This window comes from Apodemus sylvaticus, chromosome 22 (assembly GCF_947179515.1).
Source record: "Apodemus sylvaticus chromosome 22, mApoSyl1.1, whole genome shotgun sequence".
NCBI classification, from domain to species: Eukaryota; Metazoa; Chordata; class Mammalia; order Rodentia; family Muridae; genus Apodemus; species Apodemus sylvaticus.
In genome coordinates this window covers 4,513,405-4,535,033 of record NC_067493.1, presented here as the reverse complement: position 1 = coordinate 4,535,033, position 21,629 = coordinate 4,513,405, and the positions used below count along the sequence as shown (strand labels likewise).

The window sequence follows — 21,629 nt, the reverse complement described above, 5'->3', positions numbered from 1 at the left end:
CCACTTATCAGTGAGTTCATACCATGAATGATCTTTTGAGACTGGGTTACCTCACTTAGTATGATGTTCCCCAACTCCATCTATTTACCTAAGAATTTCATGAATTTTTGGGGAGTGGGGGGCCAGAAAGGGGGAAAACATTTGAAATGTAAATAAAAAAATATATCAAAAAAAAAGAAATGAAAAAAAGAAAAGAAAACAACAACAACAACAAAAAATGTGTGGTAGATCTGGGCTCAGGCACGGTTTAGAGATCTGACAGATATGGAACAGTTATGTAGAATATCCTCACCTTGGGTCAACTGTTCTATCTTGTGAATATTTATCCTCTACACAATTATTTGTTGTTTATAGGATTTCTCTGTGTTACGAAGTATTCTTATGGTCTCTAAGACTACTACTACAGACAAAGGCTTTACCACACTGATTATTATAGCCATTCACTCTGGATAGTTCTATTATGTATTCATAGATAACTGTGTGGTGAAAAGTTTTTATCACATTGATTACATTTCTAAGATTTATTTTCAATATGTATTCTGTTATATATTCAAAGATGATTTTGCTATATATAGGTTGGGAACAAGTTAAAGAAGCTTGACCTAAGGGCTGCCTTTTTCTTGCCAACCTACATTTAATCATGAGTTGAAATTAAGTATAAGTCTCAGGTCTTAGGGGACCTATGTACTTAACAATATCTGGCCAAATTTTTTTATTCATGTTTTGTTCCTAATCATAATTTTCTGGTATTCTTGTTTTATTCCTAAAAATGAACTATTTTTTTCTAACCACAAAAGAACAAATGACTATGAAAGGCTAGACCATAAAATTTGCATTCTGTATCATTTGACTTAGATTAACAGGAAAAGGACATCCTGATTGGTGGTAAACATGGCTCTAACTTGGCATGGATGTTTTTGCTTTTCAGATTTGGAATCTATATCAGTTTGTGGCTTAGGGAGAGGGAGGGGTGGGTTGATGCAGCTATTCTTCTGAGTATATTGGTAGGGTCCTATTTAGTCAGTAGCAAGTTGTCTACAAAAATAATTCTTATCATTTGTATTGTAATGGTATTGTAATTGTGTTGGACTTCAGTGGACCTCATAAAGATTTTATCACATTGCTGAAATTCATTGAATTTCTCTCCAGTTTGAATAGTGTCAAAGGAACTGCCTTCTAACAAGTTCGTGCGGCCAAAGCCTAGGAAGAAAGTGGACATCTCAAGTCTTCTGCTGCCGACGTGATGGGCTGGCTCTTCTCTCCATCCTGACCCAGGTCTCTACAGCTAGCACATTTGGAAATAAAGCACAGCACTTTCCCATTGTTCTGACACTGACAAATCTCAGTGGCTGAGACCTCTGGATTTTGAAAGGGAGGTGATCAACATCTCTGTCCCAGGAGAGTCTCCCAACTGAGGAATACTGGATGGCTGAGAGACACCTAAATAAATGTCCAGCATCCTTAATCATCAGGAAATTTAAATCAAAACAACCCTGAGATTCCACCTAACACCAGTCAGAATGACCAAGATGAAAAACACAGAGGACAGAAAATGCTGGAGAGGATGTGGAGAAAGAAGGACACTCCTCCATTGCACATCCGTGGCACCTGCAATGCATCACCATTCTTGATCAAACGTGCCAGGGGTTTTTGTTTTTGGAGCACACCTTCCAGAACCAGAGCTCCTGCAGAATTGCACCTCTGTTCTCCTGGCAGAGCATAATCCTGTCAGCACAGTGAATGTTCGGAGGAACAAAAGCACACATGTGGTTTCAAATCACCTTCGGAAAACAACTCGGGCCTGCTGACAGCCTAAGGAAGATGGCTTGAGGGACCAGTCATAGCTACTAGAGAAGCGGATTCACAGGGGGAGCACTGAGGTCCCCATCACCTGGATATCCAGTGCCACAGCACCCCATGTGGTGAAGAACTTTCTGGACTGCAGCTCTGTAGGAGGACTGAGGGTCTGCCCATGGAGACTTTAGCCTTCTTGCCAGGCCTCATTCCTTGACTCTGGTTCCTGCATTGCCCTCAAACACCACAACCATCCTGCATGCGAGTGGTTCCTTGGAAGGGACCAAGATAACTCGAATAAAATAAAATAAAATAAAATAAAATAAAATAAAATAAAATAAAATAAAATAAAATAAAATAAAATAAAATAAAATAAATAACAACCATTATATAAGTTACACCAGTTCGGCTCCTGTCTGTTATTTTGTAGATCACTAACATTTCCCTAGCACCACAAATCTCTTCTCACCTCGATGGAACTCACTTTGTAGAACAGGCGACTCACAAGTAGCTGTTTAATCCTGTGTGGACCTGACCACACACCTTCCTAAACAGTCACGGGGTCAGGAGAACCCTCCTCAACAAATCTTCTCACGGCATCTGCTTTCTGTACACACCCCGATGGAAACACAAGGTGAGCTCTTGAATATTTGTCAGCAGAGAGGCCTCAAGAATCACACATCTCATGAGTGTGAAGTCCCACAGAAAGACTCTGTGGTCAGAATGCTTTGAGTGAAAGCCATTCTGGATACACAATGAACACACAATGGGACTTACTCGTTACATTGTGACCAGGTTCCCCTCCTGCAGAAGAAAGGTCCCTGCTACCACACAGGCTTGACCATTGGCTGACCTTAAAGCACAGTTCAGTCAGCAACACTGCCTGGTCTGTTCCAAGGTGGGAATAGAATGCATTCTAGAACTCATGGCCCTGGCATGATAAGTTGGCTGGCTTTCAGTCCAGAGCTACTTTTCTGAGGCTGTGTTCCAAAGTCATTGCCAACACCACACCACCCACACCTGTTGAGAAGTCCTAGCAGGGCAAAGAGGGGCGGAGACCAGTCCAAGCTGCCGTCATGGTGACAGCCATGTCTGAAATTCCACCACTTCCGATTGAATGAGGGGATGGGATGTCAGTCCCTTAAGAAGGCCAACAATATCAAGTATCCCAGACCCCTGGGAGCTCTCCCAGCAGCCTCACAGAGGCCTGGTTCTGTGGACTGACATCTTGGCTGTATAGAACTCTTTGGCGTGAATTTTGTTGTTTCATGTGTTAGGTGATGTTTCTATTGTCGTGATAAAACACCACAACCATGAAAACTCATACACAGTGAAGCATCTGATGGGTATTTCTGTTCATCTTCTGCAGATGGGAATATTCACTTTCTGTCAAACAATGGTGGGTGTGGTTCCCCATATTCTCAGGCAAATGAATTCTTAGATGGCTGGATCCCCAAGTCCTCTCAGTGACTGTCCTATGTGAAGTTTGTCACCCAGGGGTGCCCTGGATTGTGCTCTGAGAACAAGACGTTGTGAGTGTGTGGTTCTATGCCAGGGCACCCCTTCAGTGACATTTGCATTTGGGCAAGATGAGGACACAGAGGGCTTCGAGTGTGAACGGTGCCTTCTGATGGTCCTCACCCCCTTCCCTCTTCCCCAGACCTTAGCGCTCTGAGGCTGGTCTCCTGCAGCTTGGGTCCTGCCTTGCACAGCTCGAGGGCACCTTGTAGCACTGCACCTCACCTCACACATCCATTTCCTTCCTGAGGTTCTCTCTGTGCCCTTTCATGAGCACGGGCAGCCCGGGGCAGCCCGGAGCATCCTGTGCTGTGTGGCGTGTAGTCACTCTGGGCTCAGGGCCTCTGGTCACACTCTCCTCCAGGCTGCGCGTGGCTCCAGGCACTCCTGTCATGACTGCACTAACTCGTACTTCCACGATGCCACGATTCCGTCCACCGTGGCTCACCTGACAGTTCGCTTACTTGGAAGAAGTGGCCTTTTAATGTCAGCGTGTATTCACTCGTAGATTTGATTGAGCACTTCTGCAGGATAGAGGCCATGGCTTACCTCAAAGATGCTCTACTTGGTTGGTATGTATTGCCTTTATACCAGGGGGGCAGGGGGGAGGGGCAGAGGAACACCCACGTCAGCATATCTTGTTGCCTTTGAGGTAGAAGATTCAAAGCTATGTAAGGGGAAGGTGAGACCTTTTCTTGTTTTCTTTTTAAAATTTTTTATTTTCTATATTCTTTGTTTAAATTCCAAATGATTTTCTGTTTCCCAGTTCCCCCTCCCCAAAAGTCACATAAGCCCTCTTCCCTCTGCCCATTCTCAGATCAAACCCCCTCCTACTTCCCTGTCCTGGTAATCCCCTACAATGCAGCATCAAGCCTTTCCAGGACCAGGGACCTCTCCTTCCTTCTTCTTGGGAATCATTTGATATGTGAAAGGTTTGGATTTGTTTCGCCTTCATTTTCACTAAACTCTAATAGTTTTTTCTTTAATTCTTCCTTGTCCAAGTTATCATTGAGTAGGGTGTTGTTCAGCATCCATGTTGTTGTGGGACTTCTCTTATTATTTCAAACCCAGCCGAAGTCTTTGGTGATGTGATAGGTCGCATGGGATTATCTTCAAACTTTTTGTGTCTGCTTAGGCCTGTTTTATGAAACTGGAGCTACAAACTGAAGGTAAAAACATGGACAAGCTGTGTCTCCTGGCTTGCTCTCCTGCTTGGGCATTGTCCCATGCTCAGGTAGCTCTCTTATCCAGCTCAGGCCCACTTGCTTATGAATATTGTCACATTCAGAATCATGAACACTACCTCACACAGACATAACAACCGCCATTCTGATGACAGCACACCCTCAACTGAGGCTCCTTCAGATGAACGTAGCTCTGACATGGAGAAATGCTGGCAGATTCACCTCTCTCCTGACTATGTCCCCTTGTGGATTGAAAAGATGATCTCTGGCTGCCCACCTGCTCTCCTCTGCTTTCCTAGTGCTCGTTTTCATAATATCAAAATCTTCTTTCTTGTCCCCAAAGAAATAGGTCAGTGAGTTATCCATGAACCTAGAATTCCCACATGGGAACTATCTTTACATTATTATGGGGCCCAGTTCACATACAACAGAAGAATAAATATGACTCACAACATCATTGCTTTTCTGGTGTGTTGGGGTATCCAGGGCATGCTGTGGTGAGAGAACTAGATTTTGATTATCCCAATTTGCCTTGGGTTCTGTTGCTTTTGTTTTTGTCCTTGTGTCTCACTTTCTGGTTGTCTCTGGTGATAGCTGATGTGTGTGTGACTGAGGTTTCTCTCTCCTGCAAGCCTGTGTGTCAGTACTCCTGAGAACAGTTCTCTCCAGGAGGAATTTTGGTATGGGGATAATTTGCACATAGTCAGCCAGCTCCTAGGTGGAGCTACAGAAGGATCCTGTCCCCAGCTGTGATTTGGTTTCTGTGTCCTGATAGCTCTGGGTGGATCCCTCTTGGGCCTGGAATTTTAATAAGAAGTGGAGTCTTACCTATGTTTGCAGGTGTGGTGTGACTCCTGGGAGATCAGCTCCCTCCCCACAGTATTTGGATATGGAACACTGTGGCACAGGATCAGCTCTGGGTGCAGATGGAGAATGTCCTCAGCTCTTTTGAACTCAGTGCTCTGTAGGGGTTCTTACCTGTGAGCTGAAGTGGTATTATTACCTGTACTCACAGGCTTGTCAGAACTCCTGGGAGACCCTCTCTCACACTGTAGTATTTGAGTATGGAGAACTGTGGCACAGGATCAGCACTCACATTTAGTGTTTTGAATTTTGTGTGACAAGAAAATTTTATTTTTTAGTCTAAATTGTTTGGGGATCTATAGGCTTCGTGTATATGTTTGGCCATCCCATTTTTTAAGTCGGAGAAGGATTTTTTAATGATGTTATAGAAGATCTTTTTCTAGTACTTTGGACTGTGTGTTGGAGGGTTGGGACATGCTATTGGAGACAGTGGGGAAGAGGAAAGTGATGGGAACTTCTGGGATAGTGTGTACAGAGAGAAGTAACAACTGGACTGAAAAAAATGAAAGTAATAAAAACTAAAATAAATAAATAAATAAAACTGATAGATCTCCCATGTTCAAGAATATGTAAACTTAACATAATATAAGGTCAGTAAACTAAAAGCAATGAGCAGATTGAATACAAGCCCCCTCAATATTTCAACTCAAATTTTTTTAGACTTTTCAAGGACCGTACTCAATTTCATAGGTAAAAACAAACAAACAAGCAAACAAATACCTCTAGGATAACGATAACATTCCTGGACTATATATAAATGAATTCAGGGAAATAAGACCATCTTTATTTTAAGCTTTCTCATGTCCCTGAATGGATCTTTAAAAAATGATGCAGTTCAGATTGAATGTCTACATGTCGGAATGATGCAACATGTGTATGATACTAAATTAATCTGAAGTCTATGTGGTTCAAAGATCTTAACAGCAATGTGGTAGAATAAAAAGTGGAGAACAAACTTCCACTCACTGCCACAGGAAACCAGTTTCTGAACAGGACACTAAGACTGCAGGCACTAAGAACATACACAAGCAAGTCCTCTTATTCTGCTCTGAAGGCAGAAACCATGCTCCACATGCAAATCCTTCTCCCATGACCAGTTTATATGATTCAATAGGTAAATGAGTGCTGACACAACCATTTAATCTATGTTGTCTGCAATCAAGGTATGATTTAGGCTCAGCCCGCTGACAGCATAGTATCACATCTCCTGCACACACACACTCTAATGCTGAGCATGCTGTTTGGTGTCTAGGCACATGGGGTTCAAACAAAATCTCACTGTGGCCTGCCTGGCAGTGTCTGATCCTGTCAGTAAAACGAAAGCACCTAGAAACAAAATCATGTATAAGGTTTGAAATTGCTAACAGATTTAAACTCAGAGGTTGTTGACCGCCTAGTGGAAATTGCATAGTCAGTAAGTCTCAAATACTCATGGATAAAGATGACCAGGGGGAACTGTGACAGTGCACAGTGCTAGCTCCTGCGCGCCCTCTACTGGAAGCAGTCACAGGCTTGGAGCTTGGAGCCAAGAAACATTCATGCTTCTGGGCAGACTTATTCATTGGCCAGGCTCTTTTTCTAACTACCACCAGTGTGGCCATGAGATGCCAAATCATTTAAGTTCAGATCCAATTTAGAGAACCTGACCTGTGCTTAAACACAGGTAAAGTAACAGGCTTATACCTAACATTAGCTTCCACATTGTCCGCCCTCCCCCCAACAAAACTCTGTCCCCAGGCTAATCCTCAACAAGTCCACCATTTCCAGGTTACACTTTCGACAAGACCTGCAACTTCAGATCATTCCCCCAACAAACCCACACCCCCAGGTTACAAGCCAACCCCTTGCCTAACCTCCACCAACACAGAGGAAAACATAAATTAAGTTTATGATATGACTCCCAGCACCAGGCAACTTGTTAAAGGCAACAGAAGCTTTCCAATTAGATGCTTACACCTGGACTCCCTGCTTACAGCTTTCTATAAAACTTTGTCCTGAGAAACATACATGGTTTCCCTTCCAACACACACAAACACACACACACACACACACACACACACACACACACTGTCCTGAGTGAAGGTGGTGCGAGGCAGGGATGACTGCAAGCTAGCTGGAATAAATACCCTGCTGTGAGCTGCATCAATCGGCTCCTGTCTGTGTTTTGGAGATCACTAACATCTCCCTGACACTACAGACAAAGGAGTGGGCAGATTAATTATGGACTTAACTAGGATCACAAAGCTGGCCTCAAACCCTGCATGTGTGAGTGAGAAGCCATCAGTTAGCATCTTCTGGCATGTTACACACTGGACAAGTGTTCACCAGGAACATAGCCACGGAGTGACTGCAGAAAGGAAGCCAAGCTCGAGAAAGTCAGCTCAGAGAGCAGAGCTTTGGTGTCCTGGACTGTGCTGTCCTGGAAAAACCTCTTCACAAGGAAAGAAATGCAGCTCCAGTTGAGATTCTGGCAGAGAGCAGTTTTGTCGACCTCCAGAGGTGGGCAGCGAGGCCGTTAGGCAGCTGATTCTGTACAAGTGCAGAGCCTAAAGGGTGCCTTTGTCAAAGACAGCTTTATCATGTATTCAACAATGGAAAGAAAGCAGACGAATTTTCAGCATTTAGAAACAACAGGGTGCAAAGATTGCTGTAACTCAACAGACCCCCCAGGGATTGAGCTGGGGTGCACAACCCCTCAGCACACAGCTTGATGAAAGATTGATGCAAGAGCATGAAGTTTATTTTTCCATGTACTTGGGGTCACTCACCCTCGCAGGGAGAGTTCCGCCTGAACACAGAAAGCAGAAATCCACACACCCACTGTAGTTCAGGGAAGCCTGGAGCCCAGCTATTCCAGGAGATCCCTGCCTGCCTTCTGTGCAGACAGAGACTACAGGATGTAAAAGTTTTGTTTATTCATTTCAAAGGCAGAGCATAAAATGTGAGACAGACAGAGAGGCTGGGTAGTGGGGTGTGGAGAGGAGAGTCTGTGTCCTGAAGTTTCATCTCTACACGTAGCTGTTTCCCCGCAACCATCTCTCTGCTGGGAATACAGGATTAGCAACTGCTCATGATGCCAGCAAAAGAAAGTAGTTTTAATAGGATTTCCAGTCAGAACATGTTGACATGTGCCTTCAATCTCGGAACCAGGGAGGCAGAGGCAGGAAAATCTTTGATTGGTGGTCACTTTGGTCTACATAGCGATTTTCAGAACAGCCATGGTTACACAGAGAGATACACTCTGTGGACTCTATTCTGTGTTGTCAACTTGATTACATCTTGAATTATGCAAAATCCAAAACTGAGGACACACCTTCAAGGGATTTATTGTTTAATTTGTAGAAGGTAATCAGGGTCTTTGAAGTAGGAACACTATCATTAAATGCATGTCTCTGTGACTTTGAAAGGCACAGGGCTTTAATCTGGATATGGAGCAAGATAGCCACATAACTGTGTCATTGTGATTGTTATTGTTTCTATGAGCCAGGGTTTGTCTGCAATACCACTGGTTGTATAGGAACACACTGTGTAGACCTGGCTACTCACAAAGATCCACCTGCATGATTCACTCCTATAGTGGTTGGATTAAAAGCCTGAGTCACCACTCCCAGCCGAAGATACCCACCTTTAATCCAGAGATTGAATCTGGAACACACACCTTTAATTTGTGCCACACCTTCATCTTGAGGCCTACATAAGAACGCAGAGGAAGCAAGTTTTCACATTGCCTGCTTGCTCTCTCCTAGCTAGCAAGTCATATTGCTTAGCTGGCATTAGAGCTTGCTTGGCTGTGATTCCATTTTCTACTGAAGATCAGGTGAGATATCAAGTTTTGGGGACTGAGATCTTCTGGATGCTTGGACCTTGCATCCTATCCACCTCTTGTGGAATAAGGCAGGCTGCATCCTGTAATTCAATCTAATATATCGCCCTAACAGGAAAGAGACAGTGAGTGAGAGTTCATTTTATGTGATCTTTTTCTCTTGAAAGAAGGCACCCCAAATAGACTCCCTGGCCCATGAGCACTTTCCCCATTGCCTGTCTAATCAGTTGCCTATAATGTTTAACTCTAGACAATTGTGTGATGCTGAAAGATATTTCCTATCCATTCACATTGAGGTGGTGAGAGGCTAGTGATTAGAAGGGAGTGAGGAGGAGGAGCTAGGGAGAGAAACACAGAGAGATGCATGCAGGAGCCATGAGTGGGAGAGGGTAGAGATACAGCGTGCCAAGATGGAATCAGAGTTAAACATATCTAAAGGTGAGACTATTGGGATAGAACTTTTACTATCACAGATGTCTTTGCTATTATCTTATTGACATCTTGAACTTGTTAAAAATATACTTAAATCTAATTGGCAAATTAACTAATTAAATGTTGAGAGTCTGTTCTTCCGGGTAATTTGAAGCACCTTGTTTGGGAAACCAACAGAACTGGTGTCCCATGGGTAGTGTGACATGTGTGAAACTTGGGTCCCCTGCATAGGGCAGAGAGAGAACTCAGCAGAGATGCTGAGAAAGCTAGTTGGAAGAGATTGCCTCAGAGTCAAAAGTGAGAGCACCTCTGAAGGAGACACTGTGGAGACAAGGTAAGTGTCATGTGAGGCAAGAGAGATGCCCAACGTGGCCCAGACTGCTCTAGAGAGTCCGAGGCAGTGACCAGATTCTTGATAGCCTGGCTTGACCCTACCAAAGAGCTAGATTGCTGCCTCTGCCAAGGACCTCACTGAGCCGACTGGCTGTTTCTCCTGCATTTATTGTGGGTGAGGAATGTATTAGCTCATTTTTAAATCAAATACCATTACAGCATCTAGAGTGATAGCATTTTATGTTGAGAAGCTTCACTCCTTTTGTGTTTGCATGTTTTATTCTTTGAGCCTATGTTATCCTGTATAGCCCTGGCTGTCCTTAAAGTAGGTCTGACTACCAGGCTGGCCTTGAGATCAGAGATCCACCTGCTTCTGCTTCTATCCCCAATCTGCTTCATTCCTATAGGTGCTGAGATTAAAGTCTCGCACCACCAGACTGGGCACAATCTTGCCTCCTATGGCAATGCAAATAAATGTTAGTATTGTGGATTTAACATCCAATTTACCACAGTGCAATGCTTGGGAGGGTGTAATTAACTAACTGGAGACTTCTCTATATGAGAAGGTCAAGGACTTACTCTCAGCATTCCATGGATAATCTGAAGGTTCTGAGGGAGTACTGTCTTAGTTTTGTCAAAAACACAGCAGATTACGAAGAGCATGGACAATCGAGTGCACGTGATTTGTCAGCTGTGAGTTCAGGATCTTCCACGTCTCAGCATCTTTCTTTCTGTGGCGAGACAAACCACACCTTTGATGATGGCTGGATTGTTGATTGGGATCTACACCCCTTTTACTATGTATTTGAGAGCTTAGACAACCTGAGACACAGCAGCAGATTGAATTGTGTCATGAAGGGCACAGAGGTCTTGCAGACTGAGTGTCAGAGGAAGCAATAAGTGTCCCCAAGAGATGTGGACAACATTTAAGACAAAGGTATAGAGGAGCCAGACCAACCCTCAGGAAGCTTGCTCAGGGAGAAAATGCTGGAACTTGCGACCTGTGATGGTGTAGACTGCCCTGACCAGAATCCTGCTTCTGACCGTCCCAGGAACCTAGGATGCTGGGCATGGCTTCAAAGGGCTTTCAGTTAGAAGAAGAAGTGAAAAATCCTCACCCAGAACTCTGTAGTCTTGGAAACCTGACGCTTGCTAAGACTTGTAATTAGGAGATCTTCTGTCAGCCCATGCCAAAGCATCCCTTCCTCCTGAGGTTACCAGACACAAGATGGTATAGTACAGAATAGAGTTTATTCAGGGCATGGAGAGGGGAGTCAAGAGGGAAGTAGAGGCAGAGAAAGGCAGAGAGAGAGAGAGTGTAGAGAAGCAGAGGCAGCCATGACCATGTGGAGAGAGGGGGGAGGGGAGAGGAAGGGAGGGCAGCCCAAGAAGGGGCAAGAGAGAAGCTGAGAGTGAGAGAATGAGAGAGGGGGAGGGGCAAGCAGCCCATTTTATAGTGCACCAGACCTACCTGACTGTTGCCAGGTAACGGTGGGGAGGGGCATAACTGGCTGTTGCCAGGTAACTGGGGGTGGAGCTTAGACAGAATACTAACAAGGGGGAGGTTCCTCGGGGCGTGGCTGTAAGGGATGGCCTTGGTCATCTTAACTGGTGTGGGAAGCCCCACCCACTGTGGGCGGCACCATTCCCTGGCTAGGATCCCAGGCACTGTGTGGAAAGGGGCTGAGCAGCAGCAGGCGTTCATTGCTCTTGGTGTCCTGATTATTTATACACCTGATGTGAGTGAGCAGCTGCTTCACACTTCAGAGTGGCTTCCCCACCATGAGGGACTTTACTGTGAACCGTGAGCTGGAATAAACCTGTTCTCCTGACAGAGTATTTTATCAAACAACAGCAGTGATTAAGATACTTGTAAATTGACCTTTACCCATTCAAGGTGGTCACAATGAGAGGTAATGTTGTGTTTTGTTTAAAGAATTTTTTAATTAGATATTTTCTTATTTACATTTATTTTTTTGTTTTTGCTTTTTTTTTGAGACAGGGTTTCTCTGTGTAGTCCTGGCTGTCCTGGAACTCACTCTGTAGATCAGGCTGGCCTCGAACTCAGAGATCCACCTGCCTCTGCTTTCCAAGTGCTATTTTAATTTTTTTTTTTAAATTTTTATATTTATTTATATTTTTATATATTTTATGTTATATATTCATATGTTTATATTTATATTTTATTTACATTTTAAATGTTGTCCCCTTTCCTCCTTTCCTCTCTGGAAATCCTCTATCCCATCCCCCCTCCCCATGCTCACTAACCCACCCTCTCCTGCTTCCCTGAACTGCTATTCCCCTACCCTGGGGCAATGAGCTTTCATGGGTCCAAGGGCCTCTCCTCTCATGGATGTCTGACCAGGCCATCCTCTGCTACCCATGTGGCTGGAGCCATAGGTCCCTCCATATGCACACTTCGGTTGGTGGTTTAGTCCCTGGGAGCTCTGGGGTTATTAATTGGTTAATATTATTGATTCTCCTATGGGGCTGCAAAACCCCTTCGGTTCCTTGTGTCCTTTCTCTAGCTCCTCCATTGTTGACCCTGTGCACAGTTCAATGGCTGGCTGAGAGCATCCCCCTCTGTGTTTGTCAGGCACTGGCAGAGACTCTCAGGAGACAGCTATATCAGGCTCCTGTCAGCAAGCACTTGTTGGCACCCACAATAGTGTCTGGGTTTGGTACATGAGCTGGTTACTGGCCCCAATATGCTTGCATTACCCTAACTCACCCAAACTGTTATTGCAACAACACTGAAGGTAAGAGGAAGCCCTTTGTCCAAAGTCCAGCTATGCTGGCAGGTCTCGAGGTAGCCACAAGATGGCTCACAAATTTGGCCAGAGTGTATGAAAAAATAAAAGAGAGAAAATAAAAGCCCTACAGCTTTTTTAGACTGTGTCATGGAGACATTTTTGACAATACACGCCCATGGACCCTGAATCACCAGAAGCAAAGGCAGCAGTGGCTCAAGCTTTTGTCAATCAGGGAACACCAGCTATGAAGACAAAGCCCCAGAGGGTGGAGTAGTTAGCACAGAGTTGTCTAAGAGATTTAAGGACAGTGGCAAAGAGAGTGTTTAATGGAGGACAGACTGCAGAGGAGACACAGATGGGAGGACAGAAGCAACAGACTGGAGACCTGGGAAAGACCCTGTTGTCAGCCACGGCCAAATCAGAAGACCATGAGTGATGCCTAAAAAGGAGATAAGGGGGCCCTGAGAATCAAAAGTGCCCACACCACAAGACCAGGGTTACCCTAAAAGTAAAATGGAAACCCACGCACTTTTGTTGATAAAGTTCAACATTATGTCTTACTAAAACCTACAGATAGAGTCTCTTCATCAGTTTATAAATGAATTATCAGTGGCAACAGAATCAAAATAAAAATGCAGGACTTCTTATTTGCCTTGAAAAATTCAGATTATTTAAGACACTGCTGAAAAGGGCCTTACTCTACCAACTTCAGCTGACCTTTGTAGACCTGGGGAATGCATACTCAGACCAGGGCTCCTGTCATAAGCCAATGGCCAATGCGACACCAATTAATCAATCAATCAACCTATAGTCAGTCACGAACCTGCAGTTCACAATCAATCAGCAACCAATAGAGTCAGTTTTTGGTCCAGTGAAGACCAAAGTAATTGAGTAATTGTCAGTTGTTAAATTATATTGATAGTTGATAAATTATCAATTGATTCAGCATGTGTTAAATATTGATCATTGATTAATATTCAATCAATTGGTTACTATTTATTGATCATTGATTCCTTAACTGATTGGCTAGTCATCGACTGCCTGTCTGTTATTGATCACCAATCAAGTGACTGATTGGCAGCTGGACATTTGAGTGGCCCCTGATTGAATACTGATCAGTGGATGATCGGTTACTGATTGATTTGTGTTCATTTCCAATTACTGATTTCTTATGGATGACCAATTGACCTCCTGGTTAAAGATGATGTCATAATGTCTCATTGCCAGCCTCCCTCCTTGAATGCCCCCCAGGATAACTTCCCAACTGACGTGCTGCCACACCCAGACCTCACTGGATGGGCCTCTGTATGGCTGCTCAGATAGATGCAGGGGTAACGAGATTCACCAAAGGCAGCAGCCTCATTCTGGATGGACAGAGGTATGCTGGGACAACGGTGGTGTCAAATACCGAGATCACATGGGCAGACCACACCCAGCAGGAATGTCAGCCCAGAAAGCTGAACTGGCAGCTCTGAAAATGACATTAATGCTAAAAAAGGATATTAACGACATTAAAGCCACTTCCTATGGTGTACGATGACTTCCTATTATATCACAGTCACATTCTGTCAAGACACAGCCACTTCCTATGACAGTGGTGGTCACTTACGGCCATTGCATGGGCACTTCCTCTTAAAGCGAGCCACTTCCTGTGATGTACACTCATGTCCGATTAGGACCAGTCACTGCCTGTCACATCACTGCCACTTCCCGGTGTAGTACAGTCACTTACTTCAAATGGTCACTTCCAGTTCTGATGTGTCTGATTCCTGTGGGTTCATAGACTTAGGCATGCCCTCCACATTGTGGTCAGGTTATCTTTTCACCACAGTCTAGACACAGATGGGGCTGGTGTGCCATTGTTCCCTCTCATATCCACGGGGAGGAAAGGAGCCTTCTGATGAGCAAGGACAGACTCCATTGCAGAGAGCAACAAGACAGCCCCAAGAGTGGCTCCTAGAAATTGGGCTCCTCATGTCCTCGACTGCACCAGACCCAGGAGACCCCACACTATATGATCAGACAAAAGACGCCATCTGGGCCAAAAACCCGTTGATGTTTCACTGCTGTAGGAGGTGAGGGAGGACAGCTAACTGACTACTAACTAATTGTGTGAGAGAAAATGGGTCTGCACAGAAATAGAGGAAGAAATTAGAGACTTTATAGAGTTCAATGAAAGTGAATATACAACATGCACAGTCTCATGGAACACAAAGAACATGAAAGTGGAGCTAAGAAGAAAGTTCACAGAACAAAATGCCTACATGAAAAAAATTTCAGAGCTTTCATGTTAGTAATTTAACTGCACACTTTAAAGACTATAACAGAAGAAAATGAGGGAGTAATGAAAACAAGGAGGAGACATCCAGAAATTATAAATTTTGGGGCTGAAATCAATAAAATAGAAAAGGAACAATTCAAAGAATTAATGAAACATGGAGTAAGTCTTTTGAGTCTTTTATTTGACAAGATAAACAAACCTTTATTAAAAGATAAAGAATATACAATTTTATGAAATCTAAAATGAAATTGGAGATAAAATAACAGACAATTAAGAAATCCAGAGAATGGTAATGACATAGGTTTAAAAAGGGTGCACTCCACCAAATTGGAAATTCTAAAAAAAAGGATTAATTTCCTCAATAGATTCCACATTCCAAAAATAAATTAAACTAAGAGAACCAACTTCAACAAACATGAACTAGGAAAACAGAATTCATCACAAATATGCCACCAATATAATCAAAGGCCATGAGTTTTAGGGTGGAATCCTACAAGACTTTCAAAGATGTTTTAACAAGAATACACGTCAGTGTATTTAACAATATAAAAGCAAAAGAAATATTAGGCAATTTATTTTCTGAACCCATGATGACTCATATATCCTGTCAGTAAAGACTAAGCAATAAAACAGAATTACAGACCAATTTTCCATAAAACCATAAAAGCAAAAATACTTAAGAGAAAAAACAAATAAAATAAAATACAAATACAAATCACATCAGAAGATCATCCACTGTGATCAATGAGGAAGGCTTCATTCAAGAAACACAGTGATGATTCAACATAATGGAATTAAAATGTAAGAAAAAAAGAAGAACTGATCATCTCATGACATGATGTAAAATTCTCTGACAATATTCAACACCAATTTATGATAAAATTCATGCAGAGATTAAGGATACAAGGGGCATGCCTGAACATAAAAATGTCACTTTATAGCAAGTCTAGAGCCAACCTTAAATTAACTGGAGAGAAATTCAAATTAATTCCACTAATTCCTAAACTAGACAAGATGTTACATTCTCTCTATAACTATCTATTCAATATATTATGTAAAAGTTAGGTAGAGCAATAAAACTGAAGGAGAGGAAGATAATATAAATTAGAAAGGAGGAAGTAAAATTATCTTTCTTTGTAGCTGATATGTTATTTTCCATAATTGAACCAAAACTTCACAAAGGCAATTGCTAGAGCTGATGAACACTGTCAGCAAAGTTGTTGGATACATGAATAACTAAAAAAGAAAATACAAATTAGTGGCCTTTGTATGTAAAAATGAGCTTGCAAGTGCAAATAAAATGGAGAGATATCATAAAATTTGAATTTATTGTTGACACTTCTCAAATTTTTTACATAATAAATAACCTTGAGTAACTCAATATAGGTGTGTTGGCTAAGTACATACCAAAATATTTTTAGTCACAGATTTGTGAAGGTTCTCAAAAACTACTGTGATAAGCAAAGGCTTTAATAGATTTGTTACATGCTAAAGAGTTTACTCTTGTATAAAGATAGTAGAAAACACAAAACTTTAATCCATTAACTACATTTATGATGTTTCTCTGCATTATGAATTTTTCTTATGGTTTCTAAGATTACTGCTACATACAAAGGCTTTCTTTACCAAATTGCACATTCATAGCATTTCTCTCCAGGATATGTTCTTTTATGCATTCTAAGATTACTGCTATGAAAATGTTGTATCATACTGATAATATTTATAAAATTTCTCTTCAATATGTGCTCTATAATATATTTAAAGATTACTATGATATACAAATGTTGGGAACAAGCAAAAGAAACTTGTTCTAAGTACCGCAATTTTGTTGCCAACCTCCATTTAATCATGAATTGAAACAAATTTCAAGTCCCAGGTCAAAGGGGACCTGCATAATTTAACAATATTCAGCAAGCTTTCATGTTTTACTTTTGTTCCTCAAAACATAATGACTGTTCCTAACCATAATTTCTGTTATTCATGTTTTATTCCTAAAAATAAAAGGCGTGTTATTAACTACAAAAGAACAACTCGGTGTGATAAGATAAACCATATACCTACATTCTGTATCATTTGACCTCGAATAACAACAGTAGAAAATCCCGATTGATAGGAAATATATCTGTAACAGCATGTATGTTCATAGTTTTTAGTTTTGAAATCTCTATCACTTTCTGGCTCAAGGCAGGGACAGGATCGGGTGATTCAGATTAGCTTCTAAATATATTATTCTAGTCCAGATTAATCATTAACTACTTGACTACAAAAGATTTTTATTATTTGCCATGTCCTTGTGTTTGAATTATGTTGGAACTCAGGGGATCCCATAACATAAAGGTTTTACCACTTTGCTAACATTCAAAGTATTTCTCTACAGAATGAATAATTTCATAATGATGAAGACTATAGAGGTGTACAAAGGCTTCATTATACTAAACACATTCATGAGGTCTCTCTCTAACACATTCTTTCAAGAAAATTAAGACTACAGAACTGTGCAAATTCTTGACCGCATTAAATTCACTCGCAGTGCTCCTGTCTTACCATTTCCATTGCTATGTAAAGTCACAATGAACAAGACAACTCATATGAAAGCGATCATCTAATTGGGGCTGGTTTACAGTTTCAGAGGTTTAGTCCATTTCATCATAGCAGGAAGAATGCCAGGATTGAAGGCAGACATTGATGCTGGAGAGGAAGCTGGGAGTTCTGCATCTTGAGCCAATGGCAACTAGGAAGAGACTGTCTTCCAGGGACCTTCAGCTCTTCAGCACCTGTAGGAATTCCAAAGCCCAACCACACAGCAATGCACTACCTCCAACAAGGCCACATGGCAGCATAATGCCACTCACATAGGTGTCATATTTAAATTACCCTATTCCACTGCCTGGCCTCATATTATTTTTCAAACGAATGAGTCTTTGGGGATCATATTTAAACATGTAGAATACATGAGTGACAGCTTTAAAAGTCCCCATTATCTAGAGCAGTCTCAAAAATGTTAAGAGTCCAAAGGACAAAGAGTCTGCTGATATGAATCCTATCATGTAATCATGTTCAAAAACATAAAAGCACATCATATACCTCCAAATCACAGTATACACTTCACCATTCCTAAAGGCAGCATGAAAAAATAGTGGAATTAAATAAGACCCAAGCCAGCTCAACAGTCTCCAAACTCTTCATCTCCATATGTGTTGTCCAAGTGTTCTTCAGATCTCCAACTCCTTTCTGCTTTGTTCAATGCAGAAGAATTTTTTTGTGTAGTTTTTATTCCCGGAGAGCAGTTTTCCTGAGCAGGTAACACACAGTCCTAACATCACATAATTTTGGGGTCTTCTTGATTCAATGTCCAGGATCCACACATGCTCATCTCTACTCCTTCAAAAAGATTGGGTCACTTCTCCAGCTCTGCCCTCTGTATCACTCTAAGCTCTGTTTGACTCCACTCTCCTATTCCTTTTGTTCTTGCTGCTCATCACATTGTACATGCATCTTCACTATGCTGGGTTCTTCTACTGCAACTAAGCTTGACCAATAGCCTCCCTTATGCTAACTCAATGATGTCAAGCCTCACCTGCTCTGCATGACAACATCATGCATTTGAAACCAGTACCACCTGTGTGATTCTTACATATGACCGAGTCTAGCTGCTCAACTAGGTCCAAACTTGTTAATCTCTGACACAACTTCTTTGTCAATCCAAAAACACTACCCAGCAGATTTTACTCCAGTGATATTTATTTATTCTCCATAGTCTCTAATTTTTTATCTACAGCTGTTCAGCAATAATTGTCTCACTAGTCCCTTATATCTTGCTGCTGAATCCAGAGCAATGTAGACAAAGCTGCTGAGTTCTGCTGCTTGCTGGTGCTGAAACATGTCCCCTTCTATTACATTATTACCAGTTTCTTTTTCAAACAATTTACTGCCTAAGCTTGGCTGTCCTAGAACTTGCTCAGTAGATTAACATTGAACTGAGAGATGTCCATGACTCCATTTCCTGAATGCTGTGGTAAAAATCATGAAACACCATGCCTGGACGTCTTTAGATCTGAAATTGAAAACCTAGAATCACAAACATAATCTATCCCTTCTGACTTTGACACAAACATAAATCTTCGTATGTCCACAGGAAAACAATTACCAGGTAATAACAATTCCTAACATGATACACTTGTGTTTCATACAACTACACATCCATAAGCTTAGCTACATGGAATCTTGTCCTAATGTAACCATATATTTAATACCATAGAATATCCTTAATAATAGGATTTAGATTAATTCAACTTCCTGGTGATGCTTTGCTCTTTGAAACCTACTTTTTGTATTTTTCCTTTAAATGTTTGCTATGTTTGACCAAAATTGTCAGGCCAAATTCTATGTGGGTTGTTTTTGGATACTTCCTTTGTCAATGCAATTAATGTAAACCTCTTTACCTTAATCTCTAGGAGACTATTCAAACAAGGGAAATAGGCAACATTCTTTACCAAATCATCATAAGAACCATCTCTAGAGTTGAAATAATCCTAACCACAAATCTCTACCTTAATCCTAATCCAATGGCCTCTTAACTCCCACTTAATTCATGATTACATTCATTAGATTCTTCTCCAGCCTGTGTTCTTTCATGTCTTTGGAGATGACTGCATGCTGCAAAGGCTTTACCACATTGATTACATTTATAAGTTTTCTCTCCAGTATGTGTTCTTTTATGTCTTGGGAGACTACTCTGATGTGAAAAGGCTTTACCACATTGATTACATTCATAAGGTTTCTCTCCAGTATGTGTTCTTTTATGTGTTTGGAGAGTACTGTGACCTGAAAAGGCTTTACCACATTGATTACATGCATAAGGTTTCTCACCAGTATGTGTTCTTTTATGATATTGGAGATGACTGGTTGTTGCAAAGGTTCTATCACATTGATTACATTCATAAGGTTTCTTTCCAGTATGTGTTCTTTTATGTCTTTGGAGATCGCCGGGTCTTGCAAAGGCTTTACCACATTGATTGCATTTGTAAGGTTTCTCTCCAGTATGTTTCCTTTTATGATATTGAAAAGTACTCTGCTGTGCAAAGGTTTTACCACATTGATTACACTCATAAGGTTTCTCTCCAGTATGTGTTCTTTTATGTGTTTGGAGAGTACTGTGACCTGAAAAGGCTTTACCACATTGATTACATGCATAAGGTTTCTCTCCAGTATGTGTTCTTTTATGATATTGGAGATGACTGGTTGTTGCAAAGGTTCTATCACATTGATTACATTCATATGGTTTCTCTCCAATATGTGTTCTTTTATGTCTTTGGAGATGACTGGGTATTGCAAAGGCTTTACCACATTGATTGCATTCGTAAGGTTTATCTCCAGTATGTTTCCTTTTATGATATTGGAAAGTACTGTGCTGTGCAAAGGCTTTACCACATTGACTACATTTATAAGGTTGCTCTCCAGTATGTGTTATTTTATGACATTGGAAATTACTCAGTTTTGCAAAGGTTCTATCACATTGATTACATTCATAAAGTTTCTCTCCAGTATGTGTTCTTTTATTTGTTTGGAGACTACTGTGACCTGAAAAGGCTTTACCACATTGATTACATTCGTAAGGTTTCTCTCCAGTATGTAACATTTTATGTCTTTGTAGATTCCTGAGATTTCCTAAGACTTTACCACATTGATTACATTCATATGGTTTCTCTCCAATATGACTTCTTACATGCCTGCAATGATAATTGACACATGTTGAATCTTTACAATATTCATTAACGTGATCAATCGTTTTATCAATATGATTTAAGATTATAGTTTTGTCTAATGGTAAAGATGCATTAGATCTTAAGGTTTTATCACTTCATATGTTCATGGTGATCTCTATCTCTTTTGGGGTTGCACAAGATATGTGTGATGGTTATTACATGGCTCCTATTATAACATACTTTTTTATATGGAATTTCTCTATGATGTATTTCACCTATCTGGAGAAAACTGGAAAAACCCAGAGCTTTATAACACTGGTTGCATTCATATTTTTTTTCCTTTGGTGCAAATTACACCACATTTGACTCTGAACCAGGCCAAACAGAAAAATTTCCATGTTCATAGTCCTCATAAAGGTTTTCTACGGTATGATTTTGGGGACTTTCCCAGTAAAATTCAAAAGCCAATTAATTGCAAATGTCTAAGAAATTCAGAAAATATATCAAAGGCAGAAGGCTACATATCTTCTTAATCTTTTTGAATAAAAATGTAGTTTGTTTCTTTCAATATCCCTATGGTTACATGAAATTTATTCATTGTGATACATGATATATTTAATAAAAGAAGAATAACAACTGAAAGGTTTCCACATTGCATTCACACAATTTGAATTTTTGTTTCTCATTGAATGCAGTATCTAGTTTAATGTCTCACCACTACACTATTCTTGATTCTCATAAACTGCCCTCTCAACAAACTTGACAATGTCACTACAAGAATGTGAGTATCACCATCTTTACCATGGACTATTTGCTTATTAGAAAGTTTCAGCTACAAATTTATCACTATTAAATGTGCAATATCTAAGTATTATGAGACTACACAGATCGGCAAGTTCACAGCATAGTTTTAATGGAGCTACACATCAAATTGATAAACAA

At 41.1% G+C, this 21,629-nt stretch overlaps 1 pseudogene; it reads right to left on the bottom strand.

Moving 5' to 3' along the window:
- The window catches only part of LOC127673166 (zinc finger protein 709-like), an 80,199-nt pseudogene that overhangs the window by 17,264 nt on the left and 41,306 nt on the right, over window positions 1-21,629 (bottom strand).